Source organism: Procambarus clarkii, chromosome 76 (assembly GCF_040958095.1).
Source record: "Procambarus clarkii isolate CNS0578487 chromosome 76, FALCON_Pclarkii_2.0, whole genome shotgun sequence".
Taxonomy (NCBI): Eukaryota; Metazoa; Arthropoda; class Malacostraca; order Decapoda; family Cambaridae; genus Procambarus; species Procambarus clarkii.
Window position 1 is genome coordinate 5,595,427 of NC_091225.1, and position 15,905 is coordinate 5,611,331.

The following is a 15,905-nucleotide window of genomic DNA, read 5'->3' on the forward strand; positions in this document are numbered from 1 at the left end:
GCAAGTAACATTCAAATCCATCTACTTCTATCCATATACCTACAGAATCCATTCTTAAAACTTGTTAACAGTTTGTCTCAATAATACTATCTGACAGCCCATACTCCTCATCCACTACCTAATTTTGTAACCAGTATCTTCTTATATTCCTTCTAAAACGGAATTTCTCCAGCTTGTATCCATTGTTGCTGGTTTTGAACTTTCTCATGAGTTTCAACCCTGATTATTCCCTAATCCAATTTTAACCTCAATCATATCCCCTCTTATGCTGTGCTTCTCTAGCGAGGGCAAATTATCACACTCTTTTCATACACACTTTAGTCTGTCTTCACAGAAAAAGTCTCGATTAATTACCAAGGATCGGCCATCGCTGTATATTTTGTTGTGGAGAGTCTAGGTCCATTCTGCAGTATGGCGACCAAAATTACATAGCGTAGTCCTAATAGAGCCACACCAATGCTAAATATAGCTGAAGGATGTTCCTCGTGATATTGTTCTCTGTGTTTCATGTTATCAATTCCAGCACCCTGTGTGCATTATTTCGTGCAAGGGTGCATTGCTGCCTCGCCTTAGGTCGTTGATAGCCTTGACTCCCAAATCCTTCTACCAAATTTGATGTACTTTTGACTGTATTGTTGATGTACTGAATTGTACCACTATCTTTTCCCAGGTTTAAGAAAGTTGCATTTCTTCACTCAGCACTTGAATTAATATGTCTCTTTCCAGTTCATCAGAGTTATATTTATGTGTCGTCTTTAAACTTTCTAATATTGTTTATCATTCTGGTATTATGGTCTTTCAGTTGATGTAAATTATGAGATAGTGCACACAGTACACGACCCTGGAGCACACCACTCGTGACAATCATCCACTCCAACTTCACTCTGTGCATGTTGGGCCTCTCTCTTCTGCCTTTCAGCCATGCCCTGATGCAGTTTAGTATGTTTCGTCCAATGCTCTGTACTTCGACCTTATTATAATGTGGAGTTGTTGCTGATGCATTAGCTTACCAGAACCCCCCAACTTTTATATCAAACAATTGAGCATCAAAATTCACCACGTTTAATCTCATTATTAATCAATAGAGAATAATTCGGAGTTCATTCTTTAAAAGTTGATCAAATTAATCATGAAAAGTTAATATTATTAGCAGTAATAATATAAACATCACTCCCAATTTAATAATAAACCTCTACATTGACCCATGAACGTGGGTGCAGGGAAGAGGAGCACCACTCTTCCAAAACAACGAGTTGAGGAAACTCAGACACAAGCTGAGTTCTTTATATATCATTGTCGGACGTTAAAGCCTCCCATTGAAGCCATCAGCTGTTAGCAGTCTACATCAAGGGCCGTGTTCCGACCCATACTATAAGTATATTTGCTTCTCAGTATTGTTAACGATCATGCCCATCTATAAATAGTGGGAGGTACAGAAATGCTGTACTGTTTATGGGAATACAATCCCCAATGGTTTGGTTTTTCATAGTCTATGGGGGTTTGGAAAGGTTTTAGTCAGGTAGTGACTTGACTCTGGGAGCATAGGGTATCTCTCCTGAGATTTGCAGTTAAGATTACAAAATGGCCGGCGCCTTTATCTTAAGGAACGTATAAGGAATTATTTTACAGAATTCAGTAATTTTGAGAAATTCAAGTCTTCATTTCAAATGGTATTAAGTAGTATTCCTGTTCAAAATCAAGAGTATTATCAATTGTCGGAATACTGAGTAAGTCATCATCAGTGACGTCACTAGCTAGGACTAGCCTCTGATGCGGATTAGTTTTGGCGACCCTGGGTCAAGGGTCACCAATGCTTTCCACTCTTAGTGGAAAGGGCAAATAGCCATATTGTGATTGGAAATAGCCTTTCCCTAAGATGCCTGTGCAATTACCTTCAGTTTAAAAGAGTTCAACCATCTGGGTTGTTCAGTACAACAGAGATTAGTTGTTCAACTTAAACCCTGCTAGTAAACTAGTAAACTGGCATAGGAATACCCCTCTGGCTTCAGTGAGAAAGGCAGAGCGAGGTAGAATTAGTGTGGGCCGGTCAAGAACTTTGGGAGGTCATCCAGTCTCACCCCTCCCATATAGACCAGTGGAACACCAGCTGGTCGCAGAAAAAGGTATAGTTTGCTACAGTTTGTATAGGGAAATAGTTCATTATATTCCTCGATAGGGAGTGTTAAGCATATGGAGTGATTTTATTTAGTTTTTGTTTAGATTTTGCATTAATAAATATTTAGCTTGTAATTTGCATTTTATTATTTTCATGTTATGTGTTTTTCATGTCCTTGTCACGGTGTCTCCACGAGTCTGAGTTTTAGTTGGGCCGGAAGCCTAACAAAGTTTAAGAGTTCAGTTATTCCTTTGTTTGCTATAATTTCCCACACTTAACGTAGATTCTTCACTCCATTTCCAAGTAACTGGGGATCAAGTCCCGAGGTCTTACTGAGTGATTAATCGGTTCAGACCCCGCTTAATTGGCGCTTCTAGTTTTAATGGTCTGGTGGTGGCAGCAGAAGGAGATTCTTGAGTTTGCTAGAAATCTAGTACCACGTCGCGAGGCTGTAGAATCTATGCCGATCAAACGGCTAAGACCACGTGGCGTGGGATTCGGCTAGAGTAACTCTAGGGTCCCTTGGTATATAAGTGAAGTAAATAGAATACGGGCAGGGGTAGGGCGAGTACCGAAAAGATCAGAGAACCATTCCCCCCCCCCTCCCTCCGAGTTACACTGTGTTCTTCATGTGTTTTTTCATGTGAATGAAATCTTCGAAACTTCTTTACCAATTACTTTGAAATTTTGACACAATGTTGCATTCGAATAGGCGCATGTTTTATATACCTATTATATACATGTCTCACCTGTGAAAGGAAAAAAAACATTCTTTTAAAAAAAAAACAGAACCATCTGTTGCACGTAATAGCAACACACGCTACACTAAATACATTACGATTTTATTGATAAATTAAATTTTCATACATTTCGTTTTATTTTCAATATGATTTAATTATTTTGTGTGACATTGCATTGGAATTGAGATGTATTGTTTACCGTACTGTTCATTTTGTGGGTACAGTTTATTGTTTCATTTTTTATTTTTTTCATTTCGTTTTTTAACTGTTCTACTTATTTTTTAGTGTTGGGAACATCAGATAATTTTTCTGATGGGAACATCAGATCATTTGGGAACGCATTGGACAAGGGAGTGGGGAATGGTGGGGAGGACGAGGAGACTGGAGTGGGGAATGGTGGGGAGGACGAGGGGACGAGAGGAGGGGACGATGGTGAGGACAAAGTGACGGGAGTGGCGATAATGGTGGGGAGGACGAGGAGACGGGGACGGGGAAGTGGGGGATGGTGGGGATGAGGGAACAGGGAAGAGTAGAGAATGGTGGGGAGGACAAGGGAACAGGGAAGTGGGGGATGGTAGGGAGAACAAGAGGAGGGTGGAGGGAAGATTGGTGGGAGGAAGAGAGGACGGGGGAGTGGGAGTGAGGGATGGTGGGGAGGACGAGAGGATCGGAGCGTGGGGGAATGATGGGAGGATGAGGGGACGGGGAAGGGGGGGGGGAAGGGGGGGGGGAAGAAATTGTGGGGGAGGACTGGGGGACATTGTGTGTGTCTTCAATAAAATGTAAATGTTGAATTATTTTGAGTCTTTGAACAAAAGTTGTAGAGCTTAAAACGTACTGTCCTGGCTCAGTCAATGTTGGGTTGGACACTCATGTTAGATGGACATTTTGACTTGGTCTTGAGCACGGTAGGATGTTCTTAAGTGTGAACTGTCTGTTGATAGTTGGATGAGATGTTTGAGAAGTAGTGCTTCACAAATGTCTGATATTATGTGCATGTTGTATTTATCAATTGCTGGTCAAGACATCTATTGGGATGGAAATGTTGTGATTATGAATTATATGTTCTTTGGTGGAGTCTAATTGTTAATTCATTGTCAGGCAAGTTGAATAAGCTGTGTCTTGCATTTATGTTTTCTCTCCCAGACTTCAAATCCCATGCATCATGAAGAACTGCTTTACTCCAACATAATATATTATATTATAATCTCAAATATTTGCCGTTGGTGTTCCAGGTGTTATATTGTATATATAGTCTATATTGCTACATGGCTGCTCTTTTTCACTTAATAAAAGAAACTCATCCTGTTCCTTCTTCATTAATAAATTCAGTACCAATGGCAGAGTGCCCATCCTCTGTCTTGCTGTTGCCTTAATTATATACATAAATTGTTTGACTATTTGTCTTCAGATGAAGCCTCATAAACCTGCTGCTCTGTAGTTTGACAACATTAATCTTCACCTGCAATTATCATTTAATTGTCCTGCATTGTTCTAGTATTAAGCCATTAAGTATGTTGAGTGATCCTTATGATTGACTATTAGTCTATTAGATCATTAGCCTCTTTTCCATAAATTATGAAATGCTGGATTATTTTTTTGTATGAACATAATCATTTCATAACCTGGTCCAGATTAAGCCACAATGATATCAGAATTGCAATTACTTTGCTTTTCTGCTGGCGACTTCTCCATGTTGACAACTCTCTACCAAATTCAGCCTAAATATGAATCCTTAGAGTTATTAAGACTTTGTTGGATAGTTCTTCATTGGTTGTTTGTATAATATCTTTCAGTTTTATTCTTCCCCAGATATTTTCTTATCCTTTGATCTTCTGATTACTGTAATTTCCAGTTAATTGACGTTCACTGCACGTAGAATAATGTTAACTGCATAGACTTTCATGTTCAATGAAGATACATCAATGTTCGTTGAAAAGATAGTGATGTTCACTACAGATGCATTGATGTTCAGTGTAGGTACATTAATGTTCACTGCAGGTAATGTTAACTGAAAGGACTTTGAAGTTCATTGCAGTTACGTGAACGTTCACTATAGAAATATTAATGTTCACCAAGAGTACATTGACGTGTACTGCAGGTAAATTGATGTTCACTGCAGGTATATTGATGTTCATGAAAGATATCTTTAGTTTGCGACAAAGTCATTCAGAAACCGGTCAGTAAGAGATGATTGATTAATAAGACATGTCCGGAAGGTTAGACATACAATCAGTAAGCAATGAGCAATCATGACATGACTGGACAGTAAGACCTCACCGGTCAGTAAGAAATGACAGGTATGTAACTCAAAAACTATCAGTAAGATATAGTCAGTGAGGTAGACAAATCCTATCAGTAAGTTAAGATCAACTAGTATGATATGATTGGTCAGTAAGATATGACGAGTCAGTAAGACATGAAAAATTAGTACGACATGGCTGATCAGTAAGACATGACTGGTCAGTAAGACATGGCTGGTCAGTAAGACATGGCTGGTCAGTAAGACATGACTGGTCAGTAAGACATTGCTGGTCAGTAAGACATTGCTGGTCAGTAAGACATTGCTGGTCAGTAAGACATGACTGGTCAGTAAGACATGGCTGGTCAGTAAGACATGGCTGGTCAGTAAGACATGACTGGTCAGTAAGACATGGCTGGTCAGTAAGACATGGCTGGTCAGTAAGACATGGCTGGTCAGTAAGACATTGCTGGTCAGTAAGACATTGCTGGTCAGTAAGACATTGCTGGTCAGTAAGACATGACTGGTCAGTAAGACATGGCTGGTCAGTAAGACATGGCTGGTCAGTAAGACATGACTGGTCAGTAAGACATGACTGGTCAGTAAGACATTGCTGGTCAGTAAGACATGGCTGGTCAGTAAGACATGACTGGTCAGTAAGACATGGCTGGTCAGTAAGACATTGCTGGTCAGTAAGACATGGCTGGTCAGTAAGACATGACTGGTCAGTAAGACATGACTGGTCAGTAAGACATGACTGGTCAGTAAGACATGACTGGTCAGTAAGACATTGCTGGTCAGTAAGACATTGCTGGTCAGTAAGACATTGCTGGTCAGTAAGACATGACTGGTCAGTAAGACATGACTGGTCAGTAAGACATGACTGGTCAGTAAGACATTGCTGGTCAGTAAGACATTGCTGGTCAGTAAGACATTGCTGGTCAGTAAGACATGGCTGGTCAGTAAGACATGGCTGGTCAGTAAGACATTGCTGGTCAGTAAGACATTGCTGGTCAGTAAGACATGGCTGGCCAGTAAGACATTGCTGGTCAGTAAGACATTGCTGGTCAGTAAGACATTGCTGGTCAGTAAGACATTGCTGGTCAGTAAGACATGACTGGTCAGTAAGACATGACTGGTCAGTAAGACATGACTGGTCAGTAAGACATGGCTGGTCAGTAAGACATTGCTGGTCAGTAAGACATTGCTGGTCAGTAAGACATGGCTGGTCAGTAAGACATTGCTGGTCAGTAAGACATGACTGGTCAGTAAGACATAGCTGGTCAGTAAGACATGGCTGGTCAGTAAGACATTGCTGGTCAGTAAGACATTGCTGGTCAGTAAGACATTGCTGGTCAGTAAGACATTGCTGGTCAGTAAGACATGACTGGTCAGTAAGACATTGCTGGTCAGTAAGACATGGCTGGTCAGTAAGACATGACTGGTCAGTAAGACATGGCTGGTCAGTAAGACATTGCTGGTCAGTAAGACATGGCTGGTCAGTAAGACATGACTGGTCAGTAAGACATGACTGGTCAGTAAGACATGACTGGTCAGTAAGACATGACTGGTCAGTAAGACATTGCTGGTCAGTAAGACATTGCTGGTCAGTAAGACATTGCTGGTCAGTAAGACATGACTGGTCAGTAAGACATGACTGGTCAGTAAGACATGACTGGTCAGTAAGACATTGCTGGTCAGTAAGACATTGCTGGTCAGTAAGACATTGCTGGTCAGTAAGACATGGCTGGTCAGTAAGACATGGCTGGTCAGTAAGACATTGCTGGTCAGTAAGACATTGCTGGTCAGTAAGACATGGCTGGCCAGTAAGACATTGCTGGTCAGTAAGACATTGCTGGTCAGTAAGACATTGCTGGTCAGTAAGACATTGCTGGTCAGTAAGACAAGACTGGTCAGTAAGACATGACTGGTCAGTAAGACATGACTGGTCAGTAAGACATGGCTGGTCAGTAAGACATTGCTGGTCAGTAAGACATTGCTGGTCAGTAAGACATGGCTGGTCAGTAAGACATTGCTGGTCAGTAAGACATGACTGGTCAGTAAGACATAGCTGGTCAGTAAGACATGGCTGGTCAGTAAGACATTGCTGGTCAGTAAGACATTGCTGGTCAGTAAGACATTGCTGGTCAGTAAGACATTGCTGGTCAGTAAGACATGACTGGTCAGTAAGACATGGCTGGTCAGTAAGACATTGCTGGTCAGTAAGACATTGATGGTCAGTAAGACATTGCTGGTCAGTAAGACATGGCTGGTCAGTAAGACATGGCTGGTCAGTAAGACATGGCTGGTCAGTAAGACATTGCTGGTCAGTAAGACATTGCTGGTCAGTAAGACTTGGCTGGCCAGTAAGACATTGCTGGTCAGTAAGACATTGCTGGTCAGTAAGACATTGCTGGTCAGTAAGACATTGCTGGTCAGTAAGACATGACTGGTCAGTAAGACATGACTGGTCAGTAAGACATGACTGGTCAGTAAGACATGGCTGGTCAGTAAGACATTGCTGGTCAGTAAGACATTGCTGGTCAGTAAGACATGGCTGGTCAGTAAGACATTGCTGGTCAGTAAGACATGACTGGTCAGTAAGACATAGCTGGTCAGTAAGACATGGCTGGTCAGTAAGACATTGCTGGTCAGTAAGACATTGCTGGTCAGTAAGACATTGCTGGTCAGTAAGACATTGCTGGTCAGTAAGACATGACTGGTCAGTAAGACATTGCTGGTCAGTAAGACATGGCTGGTCAGTAAGACATGACTGGTCAGTAAGACATGGCTGGTCAGTAAGACATTGCTGGTCAGTAAGACATGGCTGGTCAGTAAGACATGACTGGTCAGTAAGACATGACTGGTCAGTAAGACATGACTGGTCAGTAGGACATGACTGGTCAGTAAGACATTGCTAGTCAGTAAGACATTGCTGGTCAGTAAGACATTGCTGGTCAGTAAGACATGACTGGTCAGTAAGACATGACTGGTCAGTAAGACATGACTGGTCAGTAAGACATTGCTGGTCAGTAAGACATTGCTGGTCAGTAAGACATTGCTGGTCAGTAAGACATGGCTGGTCAGTAAGACATGGCTGGTCAGTAAGACATTGCTGGTCAGTAAGACATTGCTGGTCAGTAAGACATGGCTGGCCAGTAAGACATTGCTGGTCAGTAAGACATTGCTGGTCAGTAAGACATTGCTGGTCAGTAAGACATTGCTGGTCAGTAAGACATGACTGGTCAGTAAGACATGACTGGTCAGTAAGACATGACTGGTCAGTAAGACATTGCTGGTCAGTAAGACATTGCTGGTCAGTAAGACATTGCTGGTCAGTAAGACATGGCTGGTCAGTAAGACATTGCTGGTCAGTAAGACATGACTGGTCAGTAAGACATAGCTGGTCAGTAAGACATGGCTGGTCAGTAAGACATTGCTGGTCAGTAAGACATTGCTGGTCAGTAAGACATTGCTGGTCAGTAAGACATTGCTGGTCAGTAAGACATGACTGGTCAGTAAGACATGGCTGGTCAGTAAGACATTGCTGGTCAGTAAGACATTGCTGGTCAGTAAGACATGGCTGGTCAGTAAGACATTGCTGGTCAGTAAGACATTGCTGGTCAGTAAGACATTGCTGGTCAGTAAGCCATGACTGGTCAGTAAGACATGGCTGGTCAGTAAGACATGGCTGGTCAGTAAGACATGGCTGGTCAGTAAGACATTGCTGGTCAGTAAGACATTGCTGGTCAGTAAGACATGGCTGGTCAGTAAGACATGACTGGTCAGTAAGACATGACTGGTCAGTAAGACATTGCTGGTCAGTAAGACATTGCTGGTCAGTAAGACATTGCTGGTCAGTAAGACATGGCTGGTCAGTAAGACATGGCTGGTCAGTAAGACATGGCTGGTCAGTAAGACATGGCTGGCCAGTAAGACATGGCTGGTCAGTAAGACATTGCTGGTCAGTAAGACATTGCTGGTCAGTAAGACATGACTGGTCAGTAAGACATGACTGGTCAGTAAGACATTGCTGGTCAGTAAGACATTGCTGGTCAGTAAGACATTGCTGGTCAGTAAGACATGGCTGGTCAGTAAGACATGGCTGGTCAGTAAGACATTGCTGGTCAGTAAGACATGACTGGTCAGTAAGACATTGCTGGTCAGTAAGACATGGCTGGTCAGTAAGACATGGCTGGTCAGTAAGACATGGCTGGTCAGTAAGACATGACTGGTCAGTAAGACATTGCTGGTCAGTAAGACATGACTGGTCAGTAAGACATTGCTGGTCAGTAAGACATTGCTGGTCAGTAAGACATTGCTGGTCAGTAAGACATTGCTGGTCAGTAAGACATGACTGGTCAGTAAGACATTGCTGGTCAGTAAGACATTGCTGGTCAGTAAGACATGGCTGGTCAGTAAGACATTGCTGGTCAGTAAGCCATGACTGGTCAGTAAGACATGGCTGGTCAGTAAGACATGGCTGGTCAGTAAGACATGGCTGGTCAGTAAGACATTGCTGGTCAGTAAGACATTGCTGGTCAGTAAGATATGGCTGGTCAGTAAGACATTGCAGGTCAGTAAGCCATGACTGGTCAGTAAGACATGGCTGGTCAGTAAGACATGACTGGTCAGTAAGACATGGCTGGTCAGTAAGCCATGACTGGTCAGTAAGACATGGCTGGTCAGTAAGACATTGCTGGTCAGTAAGACATTGCTGGTCAGTAAGCCATGACTGGTCAGTAAGACATGGCTGGTCAGTAAGACATTGCTGGTCAGTAAGACATTGCTGGTCAGTAAGACATTGCTGGTCAGTAAGACATGACTGGTCAGTAAGACATGGCTGGTCAGTAAGACATGGCTGGTCAGTAAGACATGGCTGGTCAGTAAGACATGACTGGTCAGTAAGACATGACTGGTCAGTAAGACATTGCTGGTCAGTAAGACATTGCTGGTCAGTAAGACATTGCTGGTCAGTAAGACATGACTGGTCAGTAAGACATGACTGGTCAGTAAGACATTGCTGGTCAGTAAGACATTGCTGGTCAGTAAGACATTGCTGGTCAGTAAGACATGGCTGGTCAGTAAGACATGGCTGGTCAGTAAGACATGGCTGGTCAGTAAGACATGGCTGGTCAGTAAGACATTGCTGGTCAGTAAGACATGACTGGTCAGTAAGACATGACTGGTCAGTAAGACATGACTGGTCAGTAAGACATTGCTGGTCAGTAAGACATTGCTGGTCAGTAAGACATTGCTGGTCAGTAAGACATGACTGGTCAGTAAGACATTGCTGGTCAGTAAGACATGACTGGTCAGTAAGACATGACTGGTCAGTAAGACATTGCTGGTCAGTAAGACATGGCTGGTCAGTAAGACATGGCTGGTCAGTAAGACATGGCTGGTCAGTAAGACATTGCTGGTCAGTAAGACATGACTGGTCAGTAAGACATTGCTGGTCAGTAAGACATGGCTGGTCAGTAAGACATGGCTGGTCAGTAAGACATGGCTGGTCAGTAAGACATGACTGGTCAGTAAGACATTGCTGGTCAGTAAGACATGACTGGTCAGTAAGACATTGCTGGTCAGTAAGACATGACTGGTCAGTAAGACATTGCTGGTCAGTAAGACATGGCTGGTCAGTAAGACATGGCTGGTCAGTAAGACATGACTGGTCAGTAAGACATTGCTGGTCAGTAAGACATGACTGGTCAGTAAGACATTGCTGGTCAGTAAGACATGGCTGGTCAGTAAGACATGGCTGGTCAGTAAGACATGACTGGTCAGTAAGACATGACTGGTCAGTAAGACATTGCTGGTCAGTAAGACATGACTGGTCAGTAAGACATTGCTGGTCAGTAAGACATGACTGGTCAGTAAGACATGGCTGGTCAGTAAGACATGACAAGTTCTCCCACTCTAGAATGAGTGGAGAAATGTTGTAAGTGTGCGAAAATGTTGTAGGAGTGCCTCAAGGCTCTGTCCTGGGACCTCTATTATTCATAATATACATAAATGATTTAGATTAAGGTTTAAGCACCAGTATTTGCAAATTTGCAGATGATACAAAAATCGGAAGGGAAATAAACACAGAAAAAGATTCTCTATCACATCAAGATTATCTAAAAAGGGGTTTAAAAAGGTGAAAAGATTGACAGATGCAGTTTAATGCTGATAAATATTAGGTTTTGAGGCTAGGTAATGATAATAGAGTTACAAAATACGAGCTAGATAGTGTTAAGATTGCGAAGACGGATTGCGAAAGGGATTTAGGAGGTATGATTAGTAAGAATTTAAAACAAAAAAATCAATGCATAAATGTTCTTAATAAGGCAAATAGGACACTGGGATTTATTAATCGAAGCGTTCCTTATAAGACACCTGGTGTTGTTCTTCAGCTATATCTTGCTCTGGTTAAGTTCCATTTAGATTATGCTGTTCAGTTTTGGTCGCTATACTACAGAATGGATATAAACTCACTAGAAAGCGTTCAGTGTAGGATGATAAATTTAATACCTCAAATTAGAAACCTGTCAAATGAAGAAAGATTGACAAAGTTTAAATTACATTCTCTTGAAAGGCGAAGAACTGAGGGTGACATGATAGAGGTGTGCAAGTGGATGAATGGGCATAACAAAAAAAATATTAATAGGGTATTAAAAGTATCAACACTAGACAACACAAAAGAATGAGTATAAATTGGATAAGTTCGGATTTAGGAAGGACCTGGATAAATACTGGTTCGGTAACAGGGTTGTTGATTTGTGGAACCAATTACCGCGTAACGTGGTGGGGGTGGGGTTCCTTGATTGTTTCAAACGTGAGTTAGACATGTATATGAGTGGGATTGGGTGGTCATAATAGGAACTCCCTGGTATGTTGTTTACTATATCACAAATTCCAGCTCCCGAATAGCAAACCCTTAATATAATTCCCCCTATCTCTTACCCATAAATACCCTTCTGATCCTCTGATATATCATTCTGATTTTCTGAGTTGCCCTTCAGATCCTAAGATATACCCTTCTGACCCAAAGATATACGTTTGGTCCTAAAATAAGCCCTCTCTGATCCTTAGATATACCTTTTTGTTTCTAGGATATACCCTTCTGATCCTAAGATATACCCTTCCGATCCTAAGATATATCTATCTGATTCTAAGATATATCCAAATGATTCTAAGACATACCCCTTAGGATCCTAAGATATACTTTCTGATCCTAAGAGATATACCCTTCTGATCCTAAAGAATACCCTTCTGATCCTAAAATATACCCTTTTGATCCTAAGGAATACCCTTCTGATCCTAAGGAATATCCTTCTGATCCTAAGGAATATCCTTCTGATCCTAAGATATACCCTTCTAATCCTAAGGAATACCCTTCTGATCCTAAGATATACCCTTCTGATCCTAAGGTATACCCTTCTGATCCTAAGATATACCCTTCTGATCCTAAGATATACCCTTCTGTTCCTAAGGTATACCCTTCTGATCCTAAGATATACCCTTCTGATCCTAAAGAATACCCTTCTGATCCTAAAGAATACCCTTCTGATCCTAAGGTATGCCCTTCTGATCCTAAGATATACCCTTCTGATCCTAAGATATACCCTTCTGATCCTAAGGTATACCCTTCTGATCCTAAGGTATACCCTTCTGAACCTAAGGTATACCCTTCTGTTCCTAAGATATACCCTTCTGATCCTAAGATATACCCTTCTGATCCTAAGGTATACCCTTCTGATCCTAAGGTATACCCTTCTGATTCTAAGGTATACCCTTCTGATTCTAAGATATACCCTTCTGATCCTAAGGTATACCCTTCTGATCCTGAGATATACCCTTTTGATCGTAAGATATAACTTTCTGATCGTAAGATATACCCTCTTGATCGTAAGATATATACTTCTAATCGTAAGATATACCCTTCTAATCGTAAGATATATCCCTCTGATCCTAAGACATTCGCTTCTGATCCTAAGATATGCCCTTCTGATCCTTAACTCGACTGTATTATTTTATTTGGGCAGATTTCAGGTAAGAATTGTCATCAAGCATCTAATAAGCCTCCCACAGACTTTGATAAGCCAGTTACATAATGTTTGGGATCCTTGAGGAGAACCACCAAAGCCAGTCACATACAGTTTGGGATCCACAAGGAGATCCACCAAAGCCAGTCACATACAGTTTGGGATCCACAAGGAGATCCACCAAAGCCAGTCACATACAGTTTGGGATCCACAAGGAGATCCACCAAAGCCAGTCACATACAGTTTGGGATCCACAAGGAGATCCACCAAAGCCAGTCACATACAGTTTGGGATCCACAAGGAGATCCACCAAGGCCAGTCACATACAGTTTGGGATCCATACTGAGAAATCTGACGATCAATCACATAACGTTTCGGAAACATTTACAGAAACCTGCGAGCCAATCACATCCAGTTTGGGATCCATGAGGAGAAACCCACCAGGTCAGCTGGTTGCGCCTTCCTCAACTCCCATTCTGCACTGCCCACAGGCCTTCAAAATGTAGTATTATACAGTTCAGTTTCTACATACATACAGAAGCATTTCCAGCTTCAGATATTCTTATTTGCTTCTACATATGGTACTATTTGTAGCTGCTTGCTGTATATACATATAGTACCATTTGTATATACATATGGTACCATTTGTATACTTAAGGTACCGTTTGTAGCTACATACAGTGCCATATGTAACTTAGTAAGGTTCAATTCATAACTACACAGGGTTTCATTTGCATCTACTTGCAAAGACTTTTGTAGGTTTATATGGTATCATGTACAGGTACATATATGGTACCATGTAAAGGTACATATATGATACCATGTATAGGTACATATATGGTACAATGTACAGGTATATATATATATGGTACCATGTGCAGGTACATATATGGTACCATGTGCAGGTACATATATGGTATCATGTACAAGTACATGTATGGTACCATGTGCAGGTACATATATGGTATCATGTACATTTACATATAGTGTGACTCGTAATGTTCTTCGGTGTCATTTGTAACTACTTATGCGTCCACTTGTGCTTCATACCGCTGCACTTTTAGCTACACGCGGGTTCATTTTAACTATTAACAAGTCCATTTTTTAACATACGGTTCAATTATAGTTACATTTCGGTTAATTTAAGTTACAAGTCGATTAATTTTAGCTAAGTTTGGATCTGTTTTCATTACATATGAGACCACAATTTAGCTTCTGTCATTTCAATTTATTTACATATGAGTCAAATTTAAGTTTAAGTTCACTTTAGCTGCAAACAGGTACATATTAAACAAATCCAAAAAGGTCCTGATAAGGGCTCGAACCTACGCACGGGATTTTCTCAGCTGCACCTTAATCAACTGGGCCATGACATGGTTAAAAGAATTGCAACCTGGAGTGCTACTGCCCCTCACAAGTTACAATTCTTTTTAACCATGTCATGGCACAGTTGACTAAAGCACGGCTGGGCTTCCCGTGTCGGAAAATCCGACTCCATTTAATAATATTACATACAGGCAGATAATATTGCTGCCATTGTATACACAAGTTACCCCTAGAAAATGTAACTTGAAGTGGAATTTTCCATCTATAGAAAACGGGATATCATTGCCACATACTATTATAAATTCACCACCTATTATGGTGGGAATTATTCTTAAATACTTTAGTCTTTGGACTTTTACCATCATAAAACATCTCATTTGAATTAATTTAATTGTCAGTATTAAAATAGAGTAAATGTAACCCTTCTATCACTTTCTGATATCTGGACAAATAGGCCAGTAGCGTCAGTGAGGAAGGAGTGGTCAGCCATTGTTGTTAGATCACAGAGTCGTGAGGCAAATTTGGCTCCAATATAAATTCTCTTGGACGAAGTGTTATGGAAACCAAAGGTCTGCCATCATCAACACGCTGTCATCAATACAAGGGAGGTGTCTTTCCGAAACCCGTTTATCTAATCATTTTTGGCCATTAATGTTAGGTAGATATTTTGGGCGAACCGGTGAGAGCACAAATGATCGACTCAAAAAAGGTAACTAAGCCTTGGTCCTTTTCTGATTCCTTGTACAGTGTTTTCTCTGATATAGCTGTCATATATTAGGATTCTGGCTTTACAGCTAGTGCCTTTGACAGGTCAAGAAGAGGAAGCAAACTTTGTGTACCAGTTACTGGGTGATGGAAGCTACCTCAAAGAGGATAATTTGGTGTCTACATCCCAGTTATATCTGGTGGACTAAGCTGGCTGTACAATAAGATAAGGAACCTCCTCAATGTATACTAATATATGTAGTTTAATACTGTAGTTTGATTGGCTGCATATATATAAATTCAATATAAACCCCCCTGATGTGTAGTGTATCGATTTGTGAGATTATTGCAGAAATATAGTTCACTTAAGATCATACAAATTGCTATCGAAATATAAATTAACGTAAATGGCCCCTTTTATCAACCTCTCTGCCGGCACAGCAGGAGCCGCGGCGACACGCAGAGAAAGAGACAATTCAGCCAAGTACAGGCAATTAGATCATCGGTACAACTTCGTTCCAATAGGGTCTGAGACCCTAGGCCCATGGGGAGAGAGTGCAAGAAGGTTTCTTAAGGATCTTGGTTCAAAGCTCATTGACACCACAAGAGACCCTAGAGCAGCAAGTTTTCTCTTTCAGCGCCTCAGTGTCGCGATCCAGAGGGGGAATGCTCGCTGCATCCTCGGTTCCTGCCCGGCGTCGGAGGAGTTCGAGGAAATCTACAGTCTCTAGGAAGCGAACTTTTTT